The sequence below is a fragment of the Saimiri boliviensis genome, chromosome 9 (genome assembly GCF_048565385.1).
Source record: "Saimiri boliviensis isolate mSaiBol1 chromosome 9, mSaiBol1.pri, whole genome shotgun sequence".
Taxonomy (NCBI): Eukaryota; Metazoa; Chordata; class Mammalia; order Primates; family Cebidae; genus Saimiri; species Saimiri boliviensis.
This window is the reverse complement of record NC_133457.1, coordinates 62174469-62200795: the sequence shown is the minus strand read 5'-3', so window position 1 is coordinate 62200795 and position 26327 is coordinate 62174469. Positions and strand designations below refer to the sequence as shown.

General features: G+C 44.3%; 1 protein-coding gene across 2 annotated transcripts in view; it reads left to right on the top strand.

The window, feature by feature from the left end:
- The window catches only part of TRANK1 (tetratricopeptide repeat and ankyrin repeat containing 1), a 127083-nt gene that overhangs the window by 17348 nt on the left and 83408 nt on the right, over window positions 1-26327 (top strand). The gene's annotated exons all lie outside the window — the stretch shown is intronic.

Sequence of the window (26327 nt, the reverse complement as noted above, 5' to 3'; positions counted from 1 at the left end):
GAGTCAAGTAGGAATTTAACTTATTTTCCAGACAGCCAGTTGTACCAAATGATTCATTCTTTTTTGATTTACTTAAAAAGCCACCTTTATCACACATGGAATGTGTTAATGCTTTTTGTACTATATATATTTATTGCTGGATATTCTATTTTGTTCCATTGATGGGCTTACTTTCATGTTAGTACCCGACTTTAACAATTTAATGTTTTACAGGCCAGGCGCGGTGGCTCATGCCTGTAATCCCAGCACTTTGGGAGGCTGAGGTGGATGGATCGCTCGGAAACCAGCCTGGTCAACGTGGCGAAATCCTATCTCTACCAAAAGTACAAAAATCAGCCATGCGTGGTGGTGCACATCTATAATCCCAGCTACTGGGGAGGCTGAGGCAGGAGAATCATGTGAACCCGGGAGGTGGAGGTTGCAGTGAGCCAAGGTTGCACCATTGCACTCCAGCCTGGGCAACAGAGCAAGACTCTGTCTCAAAAAAAAATTTTTTTTTAATGTTTTACAAATTTATATTTTAAAATGTTAGAGAAGATTCCCTCTTCTACTTTTAAATTTTTTATTTTGTCTTGTTTTATTTTATTTACTGTTATCCTGTTAGCCTCACCTGGAAGAAGATTCCCGCTTGATACTTCTCTTTTTATTAAAAACATCTTTGCAATTCTGGCTTATTTATTCTTTTAGATAGTCTTGAGAGCTGCTTCATTAAGTTCTTTAAACATTTTATTTTTTATAAATTGAAATTTTGCTGAAAATATGTATTAATTCATTAACATGGGAGGACTTGACATTTTATAATAGTGAATTTGTCCAAACAGAAACATGTTGTATTAAAAATACTTTTTTAAAGTAAGGTTTTGGTTTTTTCCATGTAAGTCTTGAAAATTTAAGGACATTAGTTCACCTTTTCTAAGGAACTTTTAAAAAATGCTCCTATGAGAATTATGTGTATACCTTTTAAAATTAACATTTTCTTACTACCTTGGGTTTTCTTTGAAAATCTTTGCCAGTTTCCTCGGGTCACACAGATACAAGTTATTTTAGTCCTGTATTAATTTAATCCTGGAAACATCAAATCATAAAGCAGTATTAATATAATTAAACCCCCCAGGAGTCCTGCTTCTGCTTTTCTCCCATAGTGAAATGCTCCATGTGTAATGAAGAGTTTAATGAAAAACATCTTTTGAAGTACTGGTTGGCGAAGAGACAAGAGTGAGTCAGTGTGTGGTGAATGAAGTCCTAATATGAATGTCAAGGGAAACAGGACTTTAAAGTTGGCTGTAGTGAAAATGTTTAACAGCTAGTCAAGTTGGGATCAAATCAGCAGAAAACAAGACTTTTTTCCCCCATCCCCTTCTCAAAACAAAAAACAAGTTGCTTCATGAAATCATGTCAGAAATTTTTCTTTATTCTTGCTTTGCAATGTCAATGGCAGTTTTATTGGGTGTACCTTGGTTTTGCAGGTCTTTGCTCTAGTTTTCAAGGGAACAAGTAGATAGAAACTTAAAATTATGTATGTATGGGAAGCTACTGGGCAGTAAACCATTTCCAGTTGTAATACTGTGGGCACTCATCAGGGAATGCTTGGGGAGATATGGGCTGGGTTTGCTCACCACAACCTGTGACCCCACATTCTATATCAAAATATGGCACAGAAGTAATTCCATGAGAATTTAGTTCCTGACTGCAGATATTCATCTTCACATCTTAGATTGTGCAGGCTAGGAAGACAGCATGATTCTCAGAGGTGGAAATAGGATGGAGCATGGACATAGCCAACCCCTGGCGCACTTCAAAATTCGGGGAAACAGCCCTCATACTCTCACACATGAGGGATTGAAGGCTAAATTTCCACTGAGTAGAAAAGTAATATTTCAGATGGTACATCTGGCTTATTATTCTATCTGGAACTGCACTTTCCAAAACTTTCTGCAGTGATTGAGTATTCTAGATCTGCACTGTCAGATATTGTTGGGGGTGAGCAGCGACTGGGCTGGTGGCCTGGGGGAAAAGAATTTACCGAGACAGTTGTAGGTGACAAAGGGCAGTTTTATTGGAGAAAGTAGAAAAATATGTTGCAAGAGGGCAACCGAGTCAGCAGAAGAGGAGCCGCCTGCCAGGAAACAAAGTGTTGCTGGGGGTTTTATAGGACGGTTCTTAGGCTGCAGAATGCTACGTGCAGTACCGATAAAATACCGACATTGCAGTGAGCTAACTTGCAGGTGTCTGGTGATAGTTGGCGAAGGAAGATTGTAAGTTATTTGTGCAGGAGGGCTGTGTGTCCTGGACCATGAAGAAAGGCAGACTTCTAGCTTATCTGATTTCTGTTTTTGCTTTCCCTGGGTCCCACCAGCCTGACTTCTGTAATTAGGACTCCACATTCCTCCCCTGACAGAGGAGCAATGACAAATCTTTGGCATGTGAGTGAAGGTCTCACCTTCACCTTCTTGCTGACCAGGGACGTAGAGTTGGCCCCACCTAGGATTGATAGTGGGTCAGGAGGTTACATGGGCCTAAATCCCTGGTTGGGAGATAAATTGGGCAGAGTTGCTGTGGGACCACAAAGGAACAGCATTTGCAGCCTAAAATTTTGTTCTGCTGGCTCCAAAGGGGATTCATTAGTTCTTTTAGTAGCTGATACCCTTACTGCAGTAACATTTTGGTTTGAAGTTGTTATATTCTAGAAGACACAAAACAAGATATTTCTTTTTTTTTTCTTTTTTTTTTTTTTGAGACTGAGTCTTGCTCTGTCACTCAGGCTGGAGTGCAGTGGCGCGATCTCGGCTTACTGCAACCTGTACTTCCAGGTTCAAGTGATTCTTCTGCCTCAGCCTCCTGAGTAACTGGGACTACAGGCATGTACCATTATGCCCAGCTGGATTTTTTTTCTATTATTAGTAGAGATGGGGTTTCACCATATTGGCCAGGCTGGTCTCGAACTCCTTACCTCATGATCCACCCACCTTAGCCTCCCAAAGTGCTGGGATTACTGGTGTGAGACACCGTGCCTGGCTAACAAGATATTTCATTAACAATACAGGGTGCAAATCAACTAACATTATTATAGGCAGGAGAAGTCGGGCCTGTCCTGACAGATAAATATTAATGGGATAAGGGAAAATTGAGGAAAAGATGGAGACATTAGTGAGGTTAAGAAGTTGCTCAGTTTCAACCCTTGTTCCTCTATGTTCCATCCCATTTCCAGAACTATTTATAGACATAAAGAAATCACTCTAGATTTTGCTGGTATTAACTTTGTTGTTTCCCAACCACAGAGAAAACCTGCAGAGGCAAACAGTGAACTTGTTAGAGTTGTTGTTTGGCTACCATTCCTGGTGTGTTTGATTATAGTTAAGGATGTAATTATAATGGGCTTTGGAAGGCGACCTAAGGAGCCCACCAGGCGAGCTTTGTGTGGACAACAAGGCCGTTTATTTCATGCTTGGGTGCAAGCGGGTCAAGTCTGAGAAACGAGTTGGGCAAAGCGGGTAGACGAGGGGATTGGTTATATGCATTGGGGCACATGGTCAGCTAATGGTGGTAATCTATCCTGGGGAGAGGAAAGGCATCACGGGATGCATGATCACAAGGGTAGGGGTCATTTATTACAAACAGGCATGATCATAAGAGTGGGGGTGTGTTGGTTGCAATCAGAGGGGAGGGTACGGTAAACTACACAGTTACAGGGGTGGAGGTTTTGAGAAACCCAGTGTGGTGGGGGCATTTTTGCAAGGCTAAACAGGAACAATGGTTGCAGGTTGCACGGGGAGAGAAATTAGTTGAGGCAGGAACAAGTTGTTTCACTTCTTTCTGTGGCCCCCTGGTTACTTCAGACTTTCTGGCTCCTAGGGACCATCCAGAGGTGTATGTGTGGGTCACCAAGGCTGTAATGGCCAGGCTTGGACTTGGAGGCCTGACAGGCTTGTGTTAAAGTCCCTAGCCAAGGGCCAGACCCCTTGGAGTTTCTGATGCGGAGGTGAGCCTTACAGGCCATTTCTGGTGCCTTCTCTATTTGCTTTGTCACGGTGGATGATCGCCATGAGGGACTGATTGGCCTAGGTCCCTCTCCTAGACCTATGTTTTTGGAGTGCATGTAAACCGTATAGCCTAATCCAGAGAACTGGGCTAAACAGTTTCTTCTATGTAGATCATGGGGCGGCTAAGAGTGTGATGTCATCCTCAAGTGCTTGTTTGCGAGGGCACATCCAGCAGTTAGTGCTGTGTGTTATGTTAGCAACCTGTGATGTTACTGAGTAGAGCGGATGCCTGGGTACAGCCACTGAGACAATAGCCATGACAGACGCATAAAAACAGAGCCGTATTTAAGGAAAATAACAATACACAGGAAATGCAGGGAGACAGGAAAGAAGGGCTGTAAAGAGTGTAAGAAAAACGGTTTAACACCAAGTACCTCAGCACATTGTTGTGGTGTGGTGGGTATACGTCATTAACTGAGACAAATATGAAGAAATTTTATCTGTGGGGGTAATCTTGGAAGTTACCTTGCAAATAGCAATTGTATACTATCTCCCTTATAAAAACTTCAATATTAAGAGGGTGAAGCGGCATAAGAGAGGCAGTTGGATAATTACTGAGAGCCTGCAGTAGAACTGAATAAAAAGGTAGCTCTAAAAATAAGATTCAATGGCCGGACGTGGTGGCTCACGCCTGTAATGCCAGCAGTTTGGGAGGCTGAGGCAGGTGGATCATGAGGTCAGGGGATCAAGACCAGCCTGGGCAACATGGTGAAACTCTGTCTCTACTAAAAACACAAAAATTAGCTGGGTGTGGCGGCACACATCTGTAGTCCCAGCTACTCAGGAGGCTGAGGCAGGAGAATTGCTTTAACCTGCCGTGGGGGGGCTGCAGTGAGCCGAGATCGCGCCACTGCACTCCAGCCTGGGCGACGGAGCGAGACTCTGTCTCAAAAAAACAAAAAACAAAACAAAAACCAAAGAATAAGATTCAAAAGAGGTGTAGGACTTATTTTTATTATTATTATTTTTGATCTAGAGTCTTGCTCTTGTCATCCAGGCTGGAGTACAGTGACGCAGTCTCAGCTCACTGCAACCTCTGCCTCCTGGGTTCAAGTGATTCTCCTGCTTCAGCCTCCTGAGTTTAGTAGCTGGGCTAATTCTTGTATTTTTAGTAGAGATGGAGGGTTTCACCATGTTGGTCAGGCTGGTCTCAAACTCTTGACCGTATGATCTGCCTGCCTCGGCCTCCTGAAGTGCCACTGTGCTGGACTATTTCTATTAACTTTTAAGGAAGGTTAAAAAATTCTAGGTTATTTGTTTAACAGAGCTTCTTTTTACCTTTTTTTCCCCTTTAACTTTAAATGAGTTTCCAATGTTTACATTCTAGTTAGACCATAAATAACGAGTCTTATCTCAGCACCAGTGACTTAGAAACAGTAGATTTAAAGCAGACAGGAAAAAAAAAAAGAGAGGAAGATAGAGAACTTTAGAAGATTCTACTTAACCCTAGCCTGCAGGTTAACCATTTGAGCTCCGAATTTTTCTTGTAGTTTGCCCATTAGTTTAAAATGTGTACAAAAACAGGCCATAATATGTAACCAGCTGGAGCTTTAAAGAGAACAATAAAATCAGGGGTTAGGATGTTAGAAACTATCTTTTCAATCTGGACCCCTAGATTGAACAGAAAAAGAAAAAAGGAACGGAGAGGAAAAGGTTAAGCTTTACAGGAGGGGTTGTGAGCCTTTCAGCCACTGCATAGTGTGGGGCCTACACCCCTAACACCCTTGTTTATCTCCCATCAGGGAGAGCCTTAGCAGCCCAGAACTTTATGGGTGAGATGAATTCTTCCTCACCTCTGCAAGTTACTGGTTAAGGTGAGCTGTTCAGGAGCCTCTTTAGCATAAGGCCATTGGGGTTTGGGATTCTGTTCCGGAGGCCCTTTGGCTCTCAGGGCAGTCCTGTTTCCAGGGGCCGAGCTTGTGGCAGAGGGGGCAAGCATGTGGGACTTTTGTTCATTTATTCAACTGAGGTGCTTTCCCTTTTGGTGGCCTGGCCTTTTGCTGGATGGCAGTTACCTGGAGGAGTGTCCTTAGGGCAACGGGAAGGGACTGGGGTCCTGTGAAGCAGCCAGCAGTTGAGCCTGCTTTGTCTCTGCATCTGTCTTTTTAGCCTCATTCTCCTTTTTCTGCTTTGGTTATAAAAGACTGAGGAGGCTAATTTCATGATTTTTTTTTTTTTTTTTTGCATAAGGGTTATGCTGTGTTACACAAGAAAATTAGACATTTCTCTTTTTTGAGAGTCTGAGAGTTACATTCATTTTAAGGCTTTAGAGTGTAGCCCAGAGTTGAGTTTGAGGGATAGATGGGGGAACTGTCCCACGGTGGGACTGGAAAACATCCTGCTTGGGGGGCCATGCCACACGAGGGCGCTAACTACACTTTTCTTGGGACGTCCTGCTGAGATGAAAAGAGGGTTCCGCTTGCATCTGCGGACTTGGGTGCACTTTCTGAAGGGGCGTCCCACCAATTAGAAGAGAGCACTTGGGGCCGGGCGCCGTGGCTCACGCCTGTAATCCCAGCACTTTGGGAGGCCGAGGCGGGTGGATCACGAGGTCAAGAGATCGAGACCATCCTGGTCAACATGGTGAAACCCTGTCTCTACTAAAAATACAAAAAATTAGCTGGGCATGGTGGCACGTGCCTGTAATCCCAGCTACTCGGGAGGCTGAGGCAGGAGAATTGCCTGAACCCGGGAGGCCGAGGTTGTGGTGAGCCGAGATCGCGCCATTGCACTCCAGCCTGGGTAACAAGAGCGAAACTCCGTCTCAAAAAAAAAAAAAAAAAAAAAGGAAAGAGCACTTGGCTGGTCATAGTTTTTTTTTGTTTTTTGTTTTGTATTTTTAGTAGAGACGGGGTTTCACCATGTTGACCAGGATGGTCTCGATCTCCTGACCTTGTGATCCACCCGCCTCGGCCTCCCAAAGTGCTGGGATTACAGGCTTGAGCCACCGCGCCCGGCCTGGTCATAGGTTTTAACACCTGAAGGCCAGTCCAGGTACTCACGCTGGGTGATCAGCCCAGGTCCGAGGAAAAAAAAGGGTAGAGGAAGATCTCACATGGTGCCTGTCCAGGAGAGGGGGTGGATAAGGGAACCCTCACCATTTTGAGGCTGTCCGAGGTCACCTGATTTAGCAAAGTCCAAGACAGGATGGCTGGCTGACCCCACAGGAGAATGCAGAGTGAGAAAGAGAGTGCCTGAGTTACCCAAAATGTGTGAATTCGCTCTGAATGAGCTTCTGCTGCCAGTCACATCACTTGTAGGGATCAGGGACTTTTGACCAGAAAAGATAGGTGAGTCTTCTTCTCTTCAGGCAAGGCAGCCAGCCGTCTTCACCCTTTGGCCTTTTGGCAGCACTGGAGAGCAGCCAGGTGGTTACCATCGACGCCAGCTGTGGAAAGACTGAAAAGAGTAAGTGAACCCAGGCCCCTCACCCTAACCGGGTGGTGGCAGTCAGACGCTTCCACTCAGACTCCTCAGTCCCACCAGAGTGTAGCTCCTGCCAGAGACCTGCAGTTGCCTCCATGCTTGGAGGCTGTTCTCTCAGGATGCCAACTTGAGAAAGGGAAAGAGGGAAGGGAGAGGGTTTCCTGTGAGGAGAGTTCCCATCCAGAGAGAGTTCCCCCTACACGCCACCAAAATGTTGTGGGTGAGCAGTGACGATCCAGGCCAGTGGCATGGGGGCATAATAATTTACCAAAGCTGGGTGTAGTGGCTCACACCTGTAATCCTAGCACTTTAGGAGGCCAAGATGAATGAATTATCTGAGGTCAGGAGTTCGAGACCAGTCTGGCCCACGTGGCGAAGCCCCATCTCTACCAAAAATACAAAAAATAGCCTGGTGTTGTGGCGCACGCCTGTAATCCCAGCGACTTGGGAGGCTGAGGAAGGAAAATTGCTTGAACCCGCGGGGTGGAGGTTGCAGTAAGCCGAGATTGTGCAAGGAGCAAGACTCCATCTCAAAGGAAAAGAAAAAAAAAGAATTTTCCAAGACAGTTGTAGGTGAAGAAGGGTGGATTTATTAGTGAAACTAGGAAAATATGTTGCAAGAGTGCAATGGTCAGAATCAGCAGAAGAGGAGCTGCCTGCCAGGAAACAAAATGTTGCTGGGGGTTTTACAGGATGGTTCTTAGGCTGCAGAATGCTATGCACAGTGCCGATAAAACACCGACGTTGCAGTAAGCTAACTTGCAGGTGTCTAATGATAGTTGGCCAAGGAAGATTGTAAGTTATTTGTGCAGGAGGGCTGTGTCCTGGACCATGAAGAAAGGCAGACTTCTAGCTTATCTGATTTCTGTTTTTACTTTCCCTGGGTCGCACCAGCCTGACTTTCTGTTCCTAAATCGGACTCCGTAGATACGATAGCCGCTAGCCACATGTGACTATGGAGTACTTGAAATGTGGCTAGAGTGACTGAAGAATTAAACCTTTAATTGTATTTAATTTTAGTTAAATTAAAATGTAAATAGCGACAGAGCGGTGGCTCACGCCTGTAATCCCAGCACTTTGGGAGGCAGAGGTGGGGGGGATCACGAGATCAGGAGTTCGAGACCAACCTAACCAACATGGTGAAACTTCATCTCTATTAAAATAATAATAATAATAATAAAAGTAAAAAAAATGTAAATAGCTATGTGTGGTTATTGTTAAGTGTGCTTTGAATGAAGAGACCTCCCCCCTGACTCCCACAAACAGGCTTTGTATGAGCAACATAGCTGTTTATTCACCCAGGTGTGGGCAGGCTGAGTCTGTAAAGAGTCAATGGAGGGCAGTGGGATAGGAGTTGGTTTTATAGGTTTGGGGTAGGCAGTGGAAAGTTACAGAAGTTATAGTTCAGGGTGGTTTTTGCAAGCTGGGGGCAGGGGGTGTTGTGGGGGGAGGGGTTGTCATAAGTTCCAAGGTCCAGTGTCACAAAGTTGGCTTATCAGCTGAGGCAGGACGATTGAGGCAGGAACAATGGCAGAATGTTGCAAGGTCGGTTAATCAGGTTGTAGGGTCCAGTGTCACAAGGTTGACTCAGACTTTCTGGCTCCGGAGCCCATCTGGAGGTGTGCATGTGGGTCACAGGGGTCCATAGTGCAGTCGGTTCAAAGAGCCTTGCATTCCTGCCTTTTTTATATTAATAATATAAAGGAAAAAGTAAAAACTAGAAAAAGTGGGGGGCAGTGAAATTTGGGGGGTGGTGCAGAGGGGTGGTGGGTGACATTCCTCTGGGCTTCATCCAGCAGGATTGGGGGCAACGGGGAAGCCTAAAAATGGGAAAGAATTTAGACTACCGAGAGATTTTGGGGCAAAGGTTGATAATGTGGGGTTGTTAAAAGGAGCATTTGTCATATTGACTGATTGGTTATAGCTTGGATACAATTTTGTAGGGGTGAGAGATTAGTCAGAAAAGGCAAGGTCCAAATAAGAGAAGGAGAAAAATGGGTATAAGGGGCCTGCTAATGGAAGGAGCTGTGATACCCAGTTAGAAAGTGGCTAGCTATGTCCAGAATAATTATTTGCCTGATTAATGAGCTTTTGGGCCCTGTCTTTTTTTTTTTTTTTTTTTGAGACAGAGTTTCACTCTTGTTACCCAGGTTGGAGTGCAATGGCGCGATCTTGGCTCACCACAACCTCCGCCTCCTGGGTTCAGGCAATTCTCCTGCCTCAGCCTCCTGAGTAGCTGGAATTACAGGCACACGCCACCATGCCCAGCTGATGTTTTGTAATTTTAGTAGAGATGGGGTTTCACCATGTGACCAGGATGGTCTTGATTTCCTGACCTTGTGATCCACCCGTCTTGGCCTCCCAAAGTGCTGGGATTACAGGCGTGAGCCACCGCGCCCAGCCTGGGCCCTGTCTTTAAAGTCTTGATGGCGTTATAGACTAGGCCGTTTTGGTTTAGGTAAAAGCAGCATCCTTCATTTGGGAATAGGCAGATCCTTCCTTTCTTAGCAGTCAATTGATCGAGGCCTTGGCGATTTTGGAGGACAACTGCCACCAGGGAATTAACTTGGGGTTGGAGAACAGATAGTGTTTGAGTTATGTCTGAAATGCTGGTGGAAAAGTCATCAGAAAGACTGCGGGATGTAGTGATGGAAGTGGTGAGGCCTGCTGTACCTGTCACGATTGCAGCCATGGAGACTCCCAATCCTACAAGCCAGGGGATTAACGGAGTGTAGGAGTTACAACAGGGACAGGGAGGTGTTTATTTCCATTGGCAAACTGGATTTTGGGAGTAAGGAAAATTAAGGTACAGGTGCCTGTCTAGTTGGTAGAAAGGCAGAGGTAGGTGGAAGAGCCACAAAGGAGGAAAAGTCCTTGGCTTAGGCAGAACTGGAAGTGTAGACTGAAAAGGTGAGAAAGTGTGCCGAAGGAGCTAGGGTTTTGTACCCAGATACCAAGAGAGCCAGCAAGCGCCGTGGCTGTTAAAGATTGTAGTGGGATTTGATAGGGTAATTGTGTGGAAGGAGAGGTCTTGTTTTCAAGGTATATGAGAAAGCATTATAAAACCCTGATTATTTGTTGGAGAAGTGGTGCTGACTTTTTGGGGATCCTGTAAAGCGGACAGGTTGGCTAAATAAAGCAGTTTGGTTGACTAGAAAGTTTTGATAGTTGGTTGGGGCATGGAGTTTTTGTATTTTTTTTTTAGTAGAGACGGGGTTTCACCTTGTTGACCAGGATGGTCTCGATCTCTCGACCTCGTGATCCACCCGCCTCGGCCTCCCAAAGTGCTGGGATTACAGGCTTGAGCCACTGCGCCCGGCCAGGGCATGGAGTTTTAAGGTAAAGTTGCATTGATGGGGTAGGAGGTGGCCAAGAGGTAGGCCGGAGGGTGGATTGTGTTGGAAGCAAGAAGGGGCCTGAAAACTTAAAACAGTATCGTGTACGGGTTTGTTATTACCTGTATATGGAGTGAGGTTGGAAATGTAGGAGCGCAGAAGCTGTACTGCGAGTCCTTTTAGGGTATGTTTTTTCCTGTTAGTGATGGATGACTGCATGTTTAAGAGTTGAAAGGAGATTTTTAGCGAGGGTGATAAATTAGGCGAGTTAAGAACCCAAGTTTTTGCAGGGATGGGAGTGGCAATATAAGTTGTAGCTGATAGAGAGATGGGAAGCCCAGCGACCCTTTGTTAGGGTTGGGTTGGGCTGGTTTAGCAAAGAATGGGTTGAGTGAAGGGTTTTGTTGAGGTAGTTGGAAATAATAGGTGCAATTATGTGGGGCAGCCAAGAAAGCAGGAGGAATAGGCAGACAAAGAATGGGGAGGAAAGTAAACAGCTGTACTTTATTGGGGGAGAAGTTACGTGGGGTACCTTGGAAAAGAAGGGTATTTATTCATTTTAGAAGAGCGTTAAGGGTGGCAGCCGGGGGTGGCACCAGGAAATGTCTTGGCATACAGAATGGAGGAGGAAGGTGAAGCAGAAAGATAGACAGGAGCAGGGCATTTACGTTTTCTCAAGAATTCGGGTGACTTTTAGAGAAATTAGGAGCAGCAACGTGAGTCAAACAGTCTGACTTTCCATGGGGACCCGCACAGACAGGGCAGGGGTTTGGCACCACAGGATGGATGGGGAGCACTATCTGATTAATAAGGCGGAGGTTTTGGACTAACCTGTAGGCCTTGTCCGGTTTTTGGACGGGGAGGATGGAGGTATTGTAGGGAGAGTTAGTGGGAACTAAAAGGCCATGTTGTAGTAAGTGAGTAGTAACAGGCTTTAGGCCTTTTAGGGCTTGTGCTGGGATGGGGTGCTGGTGCTGGGCAGGATAAGGGTGGTTAGGTTTTAAGGGGATGATGAGGGGTGAGTGAGCAAGGGATGGGGAGGTGGTTCCCGCACCCTAGGGTTAAGGTAGGGGGACATACGGGGAGCCATTGAGGGACGTACAGGTTCCGGGAGGAGGGTGCTAGTGAGGTGTGGCTGTAGCCCAGGAATAGTTAAGGAGACAGACGATTTTGCTAGGATATCTTGGCCTAACAGGGGAACTGGAGACGTGGGGATGATTAGGAAATAATGGGGAAAGGAGTGCTGGCCTAATTGACACGAGACTTGGGGAGTTGTGAGAGGCCTGGAGGTCTTGCCGTCAATTCCCACAACAGTTATGGAGGCCAAGGAGACAGGTCCTTGGAAAGAAGGCAGCGTGGAGTGGGTACCCCCGTGTTGATTAAGAAGGGGGTGGACTTACCCTCTACCATAAGAGTTGCCCAAAGCTCTGTGTTCCTGATGGTCCAGGGGGCCTCCAAGATGTTTTGGCAGCGTCAGTTTTCAGCCGCCGAGCCGAGGAGGTCTGGGCAGGATTCGGTCCAGGAGCTCTGGGAGCAGCAACGTGAGTCAAACGGTCCGACTTTCCGTGGGAGCCGCACGGACGGGGCAGGGCTTAGGAGGAATCCCAGGCTGCAGGCGTTCCTTGGCCCAGTGGCCAGGTTTCCGACACTTGAAGCCAGGTCTGGGAGGGGTGACTGGACACCACAGTCTGGGCGCTTTGAAGTCTTTGTGAGCCGGGGGTGTGGCTGGGGTTTGTCTCACAGCAGATCCCAGCATCTGTAGTTCTGAGATGCGTTGCCACGGGCAGCTTTTTCCCTATTATTGAACACCTTAAGGCGAGGTTGATTAATTCCTGTTGGGTTTGAGGGCCAGTTTCTAATTTCTGAAGCTTTTTAATGTCAGGGGCTGATTGGGTGATAAAATACACTCTTCAGGGGTGATAGTGGAGGTAACGATGACATTTAAGTCACTCCAGGCGAGGTTATCGGCCTGGGTTAAGCGTTGGAACTCTCGTATGTATTTAGTAAAATCTGACGAAAAGGAGCCTAACAGTTGGCCGATTTGGGAAAGGTTGGATAAAGAGAAAGGAACGTGCATCCTAACTTTGCCTTTGGCTCCAGCCACCTCTCCAAGGGGGAATCATTGGGCAGGGGTGAGGAGGTAACCACAGAAGTAAACTGTAAGCAGGACTGGGTACGAGGTGGGGGGTGGCAGGAGGGGCATAAGGAGGTGGGTTGTGGGCAGAGGAGGAGGAGGGAGGCTTTGTGGGGAGGGGGGGAGGTTAGGGCCTGGATTAGGGTCTGGTTTGGACAGGTGGGGAGGAGAGAGGTCGGAAGGGTCAATGGATAAGGAGGATTCTGAGTTACTGTTGGAGGCAGAAAGGGCGGACAGAAGGGAGAGAAGGAAAATTTGGGACAGGTTGCATTGAGAGTAGAGATTAGGGAGGGATTGGAGTATAAAAAAATGCCTGGACATCGGACACCTTAGACCATTTGCCCATTTGTTGAAAAAAATGGTCTATGTCTCACGGAATAGAAAAATCGAAAGTGCTGTTTTCTGGCCATTTGAAACAATTGTCTAATTTGTATAGAGGCCAGGCCGTGTTACAGAAAAAAGTGAGACACTTAGGTTTCAGATCCGGGGACAGTTGAAGAGGCTTTAGGTTTTTTAGGATGCAGGCTAGAGGTGAAGACAGAATAGAGGGCAGAATATTGCCCCTGGTGAAGGAGATAAGTTTTAAGGAGAGAAGTCGTGTAGAGACGAGGAAAAGGAGTGAGCAGCTCTCGGGGTTTTCAGTAGGTGTCCCTGACTGAATCCTGGGCTATAAGGTGGGTGAGTATTCAAGGCAGGTGTCCCCGTGATTTACCAGACACCAAGGGAAGACTGTCTTCCCGAGTCTGTGACCAACGTTGGAGTTTTTGAGCAAGAGAGAGAGACTTGTCTCCTCTGTCTCTACACGGATGAAGAGTGTCTCCTTTGTCTCTAAAGGAAAAGAGAAAGAGGGAGAGACTTGTCTCATTTTCTCTACCTAGAAGAAGGATTTAAAGGAAAAGAGAGAAAGAAGTAGAGACTTGTCTCCTTTTCTTTAAAGGAAAAGAGAGAAAGAGGGAGAGACTTGTCTCCTTTCCTCAAAAGGAAAAGAGAGAAAGAGGGAGAGACTTGTCTCCTTTTCTCAAAAGGAAAAGAGAGAAAGAGGGAGAGACTTGTCTCCTTTTCTCAAAAGGAAAAGAGAGAGAAAGAGGGAGAGACTGTTTACCCGCTCTGAATGTGGCGAGAGGGTTGCTGGGCTGCTCTGATGTGCTGAGGTGCAGGTGGTTCTTTTCACAGAGGGAAAGCAGGGACAGGGGGTCGGTCTCCCAAAGGAGTACTCCTGCCTGGGTTTCGACGCCAAATGTTAAGCATGCTTTGACTAAATAGATCCCCCAAAACAGGCTTTGTGTGAGTAACATGGCTGTTTATTCAGCCGGGTGCGGGCGGGCCGAGTCTGAAAAGAGAGTCAGCGGAGGACAGTGGGATAGGAGTTGGTTTTATAGGTTTGGGGTAGGCAGTGGAAAGTTATAGAAGTTAACAGTTCAGGGCAGTTTTTGCAAGCTGGGGTTGGGGGTGTTGTGGGGGAGGGGTATCACAAACTCCAAGGTCCAGTGTCACAGTTGATTTATCTGTTGAGGCAGGATGGGTTGAGGCAGGAACAATGGCAGAATGTTGCCAGGTGGGTTAATCAGGTCACAGGGTCCAGTGTCACAAGGTTGACTCAGACTTTCTGGCTCCACAGTCCATCTGGAGGTATATGTGTGAGTCACACGGATTACCATGGCTTAGTGCATGGTGCAGTCAGTTCAAGGAACCTGGCAGTTACCATATTGGACAGAATGTTCCAGGTAGAATAGTAATAGTAGCCAGATAGAATAGTAACTGTCACAGAGCTAAACTGCTGTGCTTTTATTTATTTATTATTATTATTATTCAGATAGGGTCTCACTCTGTCACTCAGGCTGGAGTGCAGTGGCACAGTCATGGTCACCACAGCCTTGACCTCCAGGGTCAAGTGATCTTCAGCCTCAGCCTCCCAAAGAGCTGGAACTACAGGTGCATGCCACGATGCTTGGCTAATTTTTTAATTTTAATTTTGTAGAGATGAGGTCTCACTGTGTTGCCTAGGTTGGTATGGAACTCCTCAGCTCAAGTGATCCTCCCACCCAGGCCTTCTAAAGTTTTGGGATTATAGGCATGAGCCACAGTCCCTGGCCTGCTGTGCTTTTAGTTATAAGTAACAGAAAGCCTGACTTAAACAACAAGGATATGAACTGGCTCACCGTTGTTTGGCAAATCCAGCAGGTCCTACCAGCATCCTCTTCCCTGGCCACCTACCATTATAGAACCACATACTTGTTTTTATAGATTCCTACTTCTGACTAGTGAGACGCAGAGAAGTCCGCTTGGGGGCTTTGGGAAAGTTTTTCTCTTTTGGAAAACAAATGTGTGGTGCCAGGGAGCCAGTGGTTGCAGGGACCCCTTCGTCCTGTCTTTATTTTTTATTTATTATTATTATTTTTTAGATGGAGTTTCGCTCTTGTTACCCAGGCTGGAGTGCAATGGCGCGATCTCGGCTCACCGCAACCTCCGCCTCCTGGGTTCAGGCAATTCTCCTACCTCAGCCTCCTGAGTAGCTGGGATCACAGGCACACGCCACCATGCCCAGCTAATTTTTAGTATTTTTAGTAGAGACGGGGTTTCACCATGTTGACCAGGATGGTCTCGATCTCTTGACCTCGTGATCCACCCGCCTCGGCCTCCCAAAGTGCTGGGATTACAGGCTTGAGCCACCACGCCCGGTCTCGTCCTGTCTTTAAAGTGATGCCCGGAGTTACGGCAACCTTCGACCTTGAGGGGACAAGCCCAGTGTGCTTCAGATGGAGTTATAGAGAGATGAAGAGCTGTACTCTTACTCCCTTACTTCTGATTATGTGAGAAAATTATATACATCCCCACTCCTCATTTGCGGCCAAAGGCATCCTAACTGATACACTCATGTAAGTAGAAGTCCAGAGATAGGGCAGGACTCAGGATTCTCCCAGATCGGTGTTTCCTCCCACCCCCACTTTTCCTTTATTTCTTTGGGCCCTGTCCTCTTCTGCGAGTGTTGGGTTCATCCTTACACCAGAAGCAGAATGCAGCTGTGATGTAGCACCACACATTTACACATCTCAGTGTCAGGATTCACAGCTTCACTTCCGCACTGGACAGTGCCCCATGTCATAGAGCGATTCTCTTCTAGAAGTGTATCCAGAGTAATGATAAAACACTTTCTCAGAATCCTCCAGTAAACATCTTTTTACATTTCAGGGGCCAGAATTTTGCCCCACACTCAATACTGAACCAGTTTCTGCCAGGGAGATCCGTTTGCTCATCAGACCCTTAGGAAGCAAGGGCAGGGTCAGCTTCCCTGAAGTCTAAGGAGCTTGAGGAAAGAGGCAGGTAACAGAAACAGTTAGGAAGGAGTGGCCACTTTAAAGGTGTCAAGAATGGTTCGTTGTAGCCAAATGGGTAGAGTGTCAGAGCTTCCTAAATTGTAAATATTGTTAATTGTTACTAAAGATCAACTTTCAAGGACATGCTATAAAAGTTTAACCTGTTTTTAGTTTTCTACGAGAGTATTTCCAGGCACCATTCTGTCACTATAATATAATGAAATCTCCTTAGCTATTTATTGGTAAAGCACTTTATGATAATTTATTTTCCTGAGCTTATTACAGTTTGTGTACTGTATAGTTGAATGATGGCTGTCAAGTGTCCAGGTCAGAGTCCATTCTTTCTCCTGCTGTCTATTAGCAATATTGCAAGAACGTGAGCTAAAATGGGCCTGGCATATTGTCATCTAGTGGTTAATTATTAAAAGCAAAACAAACAACTCTTTTAGGATTGGGTCTGTTTGGAGCTTCATAAAAGAGGACACTCATATGACCAGTAAAAGGCATACAACATTATTAGTCATCATGAAAATGCTAATTAAAACCACAATGAGATACCACAGTGGCTAGAATTAAAAAGACAGATAGTGCCCAGAATTCAGAAATGTTGGCAGTTTATATACTGGAAACACTGCTTTTGTGAGTATAAATTGGTTTAACCACTTGGAAAACTGGCAGTCTCTACTAAAAGTAAATAGCACAACTCCTCTGTGACCCAGCAGGTCCACTCCTGGGAAGAAAGGCAGACAAATACTCATTGAAAGACATGTACAGGATCATTTAAAACAACTTTATTCACAGTTATCTCAAGCTGGACACAATTCAAATGCCCATCAACAGAATGGATAAATAAACTGTGGCATATTCATGCAATCAAACACTACACAGCAGTAAGAGAAAGGAGTTGCTGATATATACAACAATATAGTTGAGTCTCGCATGCATAATCTTTAAGGAAAGAGGGGACTTACTGTGTTATTATGGGGTTCAAGAACAGGTGAAACTCATGTATGGTTTACAGGTCAGAACAGAGGTGAAGGTGGGTTTGGACTAGGAAGGGACAAGAGGGAACCTTCTGGAGACCTGGAAATGTTTTATATATGCATCCAGGTGGGAGTTATATGGGTATAAAAATCAGAGTTCAACACTGAAGAGTAGTGCATGTTACACACATTATACTATGTGTTGCCTCAATAAAAATGTTAAAAAAAAAAATTGGGCTCATCAAGCTAATGGGATGTGCCAGACCTCTACTCTATGTCTTTTTGTTAATATTGCAGGTAATTGTTGCTGTATATTGTTTGACCATTTGACTGCAATCCCAAATACACTTACTGCATAATACAGTTTTTTTATGGTCACAGAAATTACATTTTGAACACTGCAAACGAACCTGCCTGTGATGCCTGCTGGAGGATATTTTAACTGCCATATTGTCAGTGGGGCTATATAAGTAACTAGTGTCTTGGTTGCGTTTACTTTCCTGGGTGGGCATGTAAATCAGTCCTACTATGAACAGGGAGACTCTGATATCCTGCCGTCTTTTGGGTATTGTGGTGTAGCATAGTGTGCGTAAGGAAAATCAGTAATGTTTCTGTCCAACTTGGAGTAGAAATACAAGTTCAGAACATACTCATTTACATTGTTCTTTCTTTCTCCTCTCCTTGCCCTTTCCTTTCCTTTCTGGGTTTTTGTTTTGTTTTCTTTTTATTTAAAAACAAATTTAACTGTGATAAAAAACACAAAACATAATTTGCCATCTTAACACTTTTTAAGTGTACGGTTCATAGTGTTAAGCACATTAATATGTTGTAAACAATTTCTGGAACTTTTTCATTTGCAAAACTGAAACTCCATATTCATTAGACAACAACAACTTCCCGTTTCTCCTTCCTTCCAGTCCCTGGTAACCATAGTTCTACTTTCTGTTTCTATGAAATTGACTATTTTAAGTACCTCATATAAGTAGAATCATAAAATACTTGTGGGTTTTTTTTTTTTTTTTTTTTTGTGGCTGGCTTATTTCACTTAGCATAATGCCCTCAATGTTCATCCAAGTTGCAGCATGTGTCAAGATTTCCTTCCTTTCTAAGATATAATAGTATTCCTGTATGCATATGTCACATTTTGTTTATATGTTCATCAGTAGATCTTTTGTTTACTTTTAACACCTTTTCCTCCATCCCTCAATTTCCTCTAGGGCAGTGTTATTCAAGTATTTTTTCATTATAGCTCTTTCCAATGTTTTCAGACTTGTAGCTAATCTAGCTTCCCCACTACCCATGAAATTTAAATACCACAGATAATACTGTATATCCTTTTTTGTATTGTATGTATATCTGTGCTTTGTATATGAAAATAATAAACATTTTTACTCCCCTCAAAACCATTTTCTTTCCTTTGGGGGCAATATTGCCCCACTGAGAATGTATGCTATAGAGAAAACCAATTCCAGATTAATACATATAGGGGTAGCCCCAAGTTTACTAAATACACGGTAATGGAAGAAGTGGTAGAAAATTGGAGAAAATCTTAAACTCACCTCTCCCTTCTCTGCTCCCACCAAACTCCCAACATCTCCTGCCCTCCCTTAAACAAAGAAATAAACATACAAAAAGAAAGAAAGAAGTACATTTGTTTTTTTTTTTTTTTTTTTGAGACGGAGTTTTGCTCTTGTTACCCAGGCTGGAGTGCAATGGCGCGATCTTGGCTCACCACAACCTCCACCTCCTGGGTTCAGGCAGTTCTCTTGCCTCAGCCTCCCGAGTAGCTGGGATTACAGGCACTCGCCACCATGCCCAGCTAATTTTTGTATTTTTAGTAGAGACGGGGGTTTCACCCTGTTGACCAGGATGGTCTCGATCTCTTGACCTCGTGATCCACCCGCCTCGGCCTCCCAAAGTGCCGAGATTACAGGCATGAGCCACTGCGCCCGGCCTATGGCTCAGAGCTTTTGCACATGCTGTTTCATGGTCTGGACACCTACCCTCCTCTTCACTGGGCTAACTGCTCATTATTTAGATCTTGTCCTAAATGTCAATTCCAACAAAGACTTGCCTTGACCTCTATAATCCAAGCAGTGTTCTTCTGTTACATGCTTTCTTATACCCTCTACTTTTTCTTTGTAAGAAGAAAAATCTTTTAACTTTAATGTAATGTTTGTGTGATTATTGATTTACTTAATATTCATCTCCCTAACAGACAGTGAACTTCTGGAAGGTGAGGATAATGGCCACCCTTTCACCATCAGACTCCTGAGGCCCAGAGTAGGGTAGATGCTATATGAACAATAGGACTGAGGTATGCTGAAAGTCCAGATCCAGTGGGAAGGCACCTGTGTGTTGGATGTGTGAAAATTAAAAGCAGTTCTTTATCACTGTAGGATGACTATAGTTAACAATAGCATATAGTTCAAATAGCTAGAAGGAGGATATTGAACATTCCCAACACAAAGAAATAATAAATGTTGGAGATGGTGGATATGCTACGCACCCTCATCTGATCACACTATATATTATAGGTATTGAAGCATCACTGTTAATATGCACATCATTAATATGTCAATTTAAAAAAAAATTCTAGAAAAAAGTTGCCAGGAGCTGCGGGTGAGTGAGTGGGGGTGTTCTATATCATGACCGTGGTTGTGGTTACATGACTGTAAATTTGTTTTTGTTTTTTTTTTTGTTTTCGAGATGGAGTTTCGCTCTTGTTACCCAGGCTAGAGTGCAATGGCGCGATCTCGGCTCACCGCAACCTCCGCCTCCTGGGTTCAGGCAATTCTCCTGCCTCAGCCTCCTGAGTAGCTGGGATTACAGGCACATGCCACCATGCCCAGCTAATTTTTAGTATTTTTAGTAGAGACGGGGTTTCACCATGTTGACCAGGATGGTCTCGATCTCTCGACCTCGTGATCCACCCGCCTCGGCCTCCCAAAGTGCTGGGATTACAGGCTTGAGCCACCGCGCCCGGCCTGTAAATTTGTTAAATGCATCGAACACTGAATATGGGTGAATTTCATCATTTATAAATTGTACCTCAATAAAATTTATCTTAACAAAAAAAAAAAAAAAAAGAAAAAAGAAAAAGAAACCGGCTGGGTGCAGTGCTTACGCCTGTAATCCCAGCACTTTGGGAGACCTGAGAAGGATCACCTGAGTGATCACCTGAACTCAGGAGTTCGAGACCAGCCTGGCCAACATAGTGAAACCCCATCTCTGCTAAAAAATACAAAAATTAGCCTGGTATGGTGGTGCATGCCTGTAATCCCAGTTAGTTGGGAGGCTGAGGCAAGAGAATCACTTAAACCTGGGAAGAGGTAGTTTGCAGTGAGCCGAGATCATGCCACTGCACTCCAGCCTGGGTGACAGAGCGAGACTTCATTTCAAAAAAAAAAGAACCCCACCCAAATGCAGTCAAGAGACCCCACATACCCACATATTAGGGAGGGAGCTAATTATTTATGGTGTTTACTTTCTGCTGTGAGAATGACTTTCAGAACATAAATTTTACAAAAACAGTTCGGAGCTGGACTGGTCAAACTGGTTGTAGAAACATCTTTGATGTTCATCTAAGTTGGGTGTAATTGAGGCAGTAAATAAAGGAGGAATACATTAAAGTTGATGGGCAAAGGGGATCAGTTGCAGTGATAATGCCCCAGGTTTAGTGCAGGCCGCTTTACTGGGCTTTGGTCAGTTCGGGCAGGATGGTGAGACAGCTGAGCCGGCTGATGGCAAAGTGATCAGGTCTTTTTTATTTAAATGCACTGGGTGGGAAAGACTTGGGTGCAGCACCTTATACTTTCCTAGGGGACATCGGATAGATTTTAAATGAGTTTCTGAAGAAAATCCTGTTCTTCTCTTCCCACATTTGTACCAGTTTCCCCAAGAAAAAAAAGAAAAAACAAAACACAACGGAGTCCCTAGGATGTATTCCGACTTTGGATTTTTAATCCCTGACTGTGGCACCTGTCCTGTGGGGAAGAGGAAAGAGTCACTTTTAAGAGAGAAAGAATGAAGAAAGAAAGAAAGAGAGAGAGAGAAAGGAAGGAGGGAGGGAAGGCAGGAAGAAAGGGGAGGGAGGGAAGAGGAAGGAAGGAAAGAAGAAAGGAAGGAAGGAGGAAAGAGGGAAGGAAGAAAGGGAGGGAGGAAAGGGATGGGCATGGTGGCTCACACCTATAATCCCAGCACTTTGGGAAACCGAGACAGGTGGATGACTTGAGGTTAGGAGTTGGAGACCAGCCTGTCCAACATGGGGAAACCCTGTCTTTACTAAAAATACACAGTTAGCTGGGCATGGTGGTGCATGCCTGTAATCCCAGCTACTCAGGAAGCTGAGGCAGGAGAATGGCTTGAACCCAGGAGGCAGAGGTTGCAGTAAGCCGAGATTGCATCACTGCACTCCAACCTGACTTCATCTCACAAAAAAAAAAAAAAAAAAAAAAGAGTTATTTTTTCCAGCCTCAACTTTGATCTATCGCTATTGCCAGGATTCCAGAGTTTATCTTGGATCATTGACTGCTTTTGGGCTCTTTTGGCAACCCTAAACAAAAAAAGCAAGCGAGCAAGCAAGCAAGCAAACAAAGAAACCCCTAAAAAATAAAAAAGTGAACAAATTTGTTTTCAAGAATTCTAGTAGTATCCCGATTACGTATGAAGGGAAAGCCTTCCTCTCTGTCCATTTCAGTAGCAGCTCCCCCATAGGCCATCCCTGTTGCCAATCTCTGCGCTTTGCTATAAAACTGTAAGTCAGTTACAGAATTTCATATGTATACATATACATAGCGAGTCATAAAAACCACAGCCACCTGGATCTGCTCTGTTTCAGATTGCTTGTTTCAAAATCTTCTCAGTGCATTTGCATTTTTTTTTTTTTTTTTTTTTTTTGCATCTTCTTCCTCATGTGTAGCTTAGCAGCCTCTGACACCTTCCAACAACTGGAGTTTGAATTCTTACAGCGACACAGTGAAAGTTTGAAAGCCAGCCAGGCAGCTGTGCAACTGTCTTTATGTATCTTACAGCTGTTGCACCATTAACAAAACTGAAAGTGCAGGGCAAAGTGCTCAGTGCCAGCCAAAATAGCACACGCTCTAGTGATTTTACTGGGTGCTGATCCTTTAGCCTCTGTCTTGGCTCTTGAGAGTGTAGTTTAGCTCTTAAGGTGAGGTCACCTAGGTTGGAATTCTTGCATCACCAATTTCTTTGTGACTGTGGCAAGTAGCTTAACCTCTCTTTGCTTCACTTAACCTATGTGCAAAATAGAGACACAGTCATGCTGACCTCATGGGGTGGCTGCTGCTTCTTCTTCCTTTTTTTTTTTTTTTTTTTTTTTTTTTTGAGACAGAGTCTCACTCTGTTGCCTAAGCTGGAATGCAGTGTTGCAATCTCAGCTCACTACAACCTCCATCTCCTGGGCTTAAGCGATTCTCATACCACAACCTGAGTAGCTGGAACCATAGGCATACACTACCATGCCTGGCTAATTTTTGTATTTTTAGTAGAGATGGGGGTTTCATCATGTTGGCCAGGTTGGTCTTAAACTCCTGACCTCAGGTGATGCGTCTCCTTGGCCTCCCAAAGTGTTGGGATTACAGATGTGAGCCATTGCATGTGGCTGGGCCTTCTTAGAAGAATGAAAAGACATACTGATGTAAAGCACATAGTAGGTACTTAGTAGATACTAGCTATGAAGAGTATTGTCATTATGGTAAATTATCACCACTTGTATTTAATAATTTCATCTTATAAACAGACCACCAGTTGGCCAGTTTTTTTGTTTGTTTCTAAAGACCCAACAACTGAGCCATCTGTATTCTGTGGTGGAGATGTAAAACATTCTTCTGTGTAATGAGAATGTAACTCTCAATGAATCCTATTAGGAAGAAAAAGGCTTTCTGTATGGTTGGCATTCTTCCTTTCACCTTTGATGTGATTGTACCAAGAAAAAGCAGAAACATAGGTGGGTGAATACACTTGTTGTTTGCCCACATAACATTAACAGCTGACTGTTGGTTTCTAAAGGAGTATGAAAAATAATCTTGAAATGAAGAGTTTTTTTGTATTTGTAAATACTATGGAAACGTTTTGTGTTCGAATTCTTCAGTTAAACCCTTAAAGACTCTCTTTGATAACATTTGTGGTCTGATTAGTAAGGGGGAACATTGTAGAGTAACCGGAAATTCAGAAAAACAAGGAGGACAATTAAAATCCTGCTAAAATACCAATGGTATGGCTTTTAACATTTTGGCATATTTTCAATACCTTTTATGTATTTAAAATAATTTGGGATTATATGCCTTTTCGACTCTATAGGCTTGTATTTTTCACTTACTAACTTGTTCTATCATTAAATGTTCTTTTTTTTTGAGATGGAGTTTCACTCTTGTTACCCAGGCTGGAGTGCAATGGCGTGATCTCCGCTTACCGCAACCTCCGCCTCTTGGGTTCAGGCAATTCTCCTGCCTCAGCCTCCTGAGTAGCTGGGATTTCAGGCATGCACCACCCTGCCCAGCTAATTTTTTGTATTTTTAGTAGAGACAGGGTTTCACCATCTTGAACAGGATGGTCTCGATCTCTTGACCTCGTGATCCACCCGCCTTGGCCTCCCAAAGTGTTGGGATTATAGGTGTGAGCCACCGTGCCCGGCCCATTAAATGTTCTTTTACAAAATGATTTTTTTTTTTTTTTGTCAGACAAAGTTTTGCTCTTGTCACCTAGGCTGGAGTGCAGTGGTGTAATCTTGTCTCATGGCAACCTCTGCCTCCTGGGTTCAAGTGATTCTCCTGCCTCAGTCTCCTGAGATGCTGAGATTACAGGTGCTCGTCACCATGCCCAGCTAATTTTTGCATTTTTAGTAAAGACGAGGTTTCACCATGTTGGCCAGGCTGGTCTTGAATTCCTGACCTCAGGTCATCCTCCTGCCTCAGTTGACTGGCCTCCCAAAGTGCTGGGATTACAGGTGTGAGCCACCACAACCCGCCTTTTACAACATGATTTTATTTTTTGGAGACAGAGTCTCACTCTGTCACCTGGGATGTAGAGTAGTGAGATGATCTTGGCTCACTACAGCCTCTGCCTCATGGATTCAAGTGATTCTCCTGCCTTAGGCTCTGGAGTAGCTGGGATTATAGGCATGCACCACCATGCCTGGATGATTTTTGTATTTTTAGTAGATGGGGTTTCACCATGTTGGCCAGGCTGGACTCGAACTCCTGACCCTCAGGTGATCTGCCTGCCTCGGCCTCCCAGAGTGCTGGGATTACGGGTGTGAGCCACCATGCTCAGACACAACGTGATTTTAAAAATAGCTGTGTGCTGTTCCACCATATGAATCTTCTATTACTAATTTAAACCCATTATATATTATGGAACATTTAGAGTTATTTCCAGTTTTTCACTTTGGTGAACATTCATGAAGCTAAACCCATTCATGACAAATTCTATTTCCCCTGTGAGCAGTATCCCCAACATTTAGTGTCATTATTTTATTTTCCAATGATATTTTGTTGTTTAATTTTTGACTTACTTAGGCACTACTAAGGGTGATCCTGTTTACCTACTTGTCATATATTTAGTAGCAATTACTTGATGTGTGTTTGTGAATTGTTTCTTTAGGACCCTTATGCATTTTGATCAGAATGTTAGTCTTTTCTTGCAGTGGAAAGCTATTTATAAAGGAGGGATATGAACTGTTTGTCAGTTATTACAATAATTATCTTGTTTTAGTTGTCTGATCATGGCCAGCTTAAACAATATTTATTGGACAAATGGCCAACAATATGTGAAAGGGAAAAGCATATATTTATTCCCTAGTACATCAATTCTTTAATTTTTTTTCATGTTCTTAGTCATCCCTGTGTAAATAGTAGTCATGTAATTTAGAGATTACTAAATGAAAAGCATAGGTAGAGTTTTGTATTCTGACTTAAGAGTCACGTGTCTCATTCTGTTAAAGCTCTGCCTAAGAAAGGCAGTACAGTCCAAAAACCTCATTCCTAAGAAGTCAAATGTGTTTAGAATAAATCACCACTTACGTATGCTTGAGTCTGTTTCTTGCTCCAGCCAGGTTTTGAAATGATAAAATTAATAATTACTATCTATCCAAGAATTGTGTTGGTCATCAAGACACCTAATACATTTTATGAACCCATAGGTCCATGTCATCTGTGAACACCTGAAACTGTCCACATATTTAAGGCCTGCCCTGCCCTACCCTACCCTACCAATTTGCCTTTCCATCCGCCATCCTGAGAGGAAGCAATCCTAAAGGACCTGTCATCTGACCCCTACCTTTTCCCTGTCTCCTTGGCAGCTCTTCTTCAGGGCTTCCTGAGTGCTCTCCTCTCCTGTCTTTGTTCAGCACACTTACTAAGGCCCCCCAGGCAGTTTTCTCCAACCACCCAGGCCTCACGGGGAAAAAGTGATGTGTGCCTTCTCTGGGTCTGGCATTCAAATTGTTATACCACAGATATTTAAATACCCCTTATGTTCGAGGCCATGGGGCTGCAAAAATGAACAAAATAAGGGTATGACCTGAAAGAGGCCAAATACCCCTGGGGTACACAGATAAGCAGGCAGGCAATGGCTGTCTCAGGGACAAATATTTCAAGGCTTATTTTATAGTTTTTTTTTTCCTTTTTTTTTTTTTGAGATAGAGTATCACTCTGTTGCCCAGGCTAGAGTGCAGTGGCACCTCACCTCATTGCAGCCTCCGCCTCCTGGGTTCAAGCAATTCTTCTGCCTCAGCCTCCAGAGTAGCTGGGATTACAGGTGCCCACCCCCGTGCCCGGCGAATTTTTGTATTTTTAATAGAGACGGGATTTCCCCATGTTGCTCAGGCTGGTCTGTAACTCCTGACCTTGTAATCTGCCCACCTTGGCTTCCCAAAGTGCTGGGATTACAGATGTGAGCCACCATGCCCAGCCTATTTTATAGTGTTTTAAGAAAGGAAGGGGCAGGAGAGACAGTGGTTGTGGCTCTCTGTCCTAACCACTTGCATATTGAGGCCTTCACCTTCCCTCCCTGTCTTATCTTTTAAGAGAGTGGAAGGATTATCAACTCAGTTTTGTTTTTACCAACAGGTA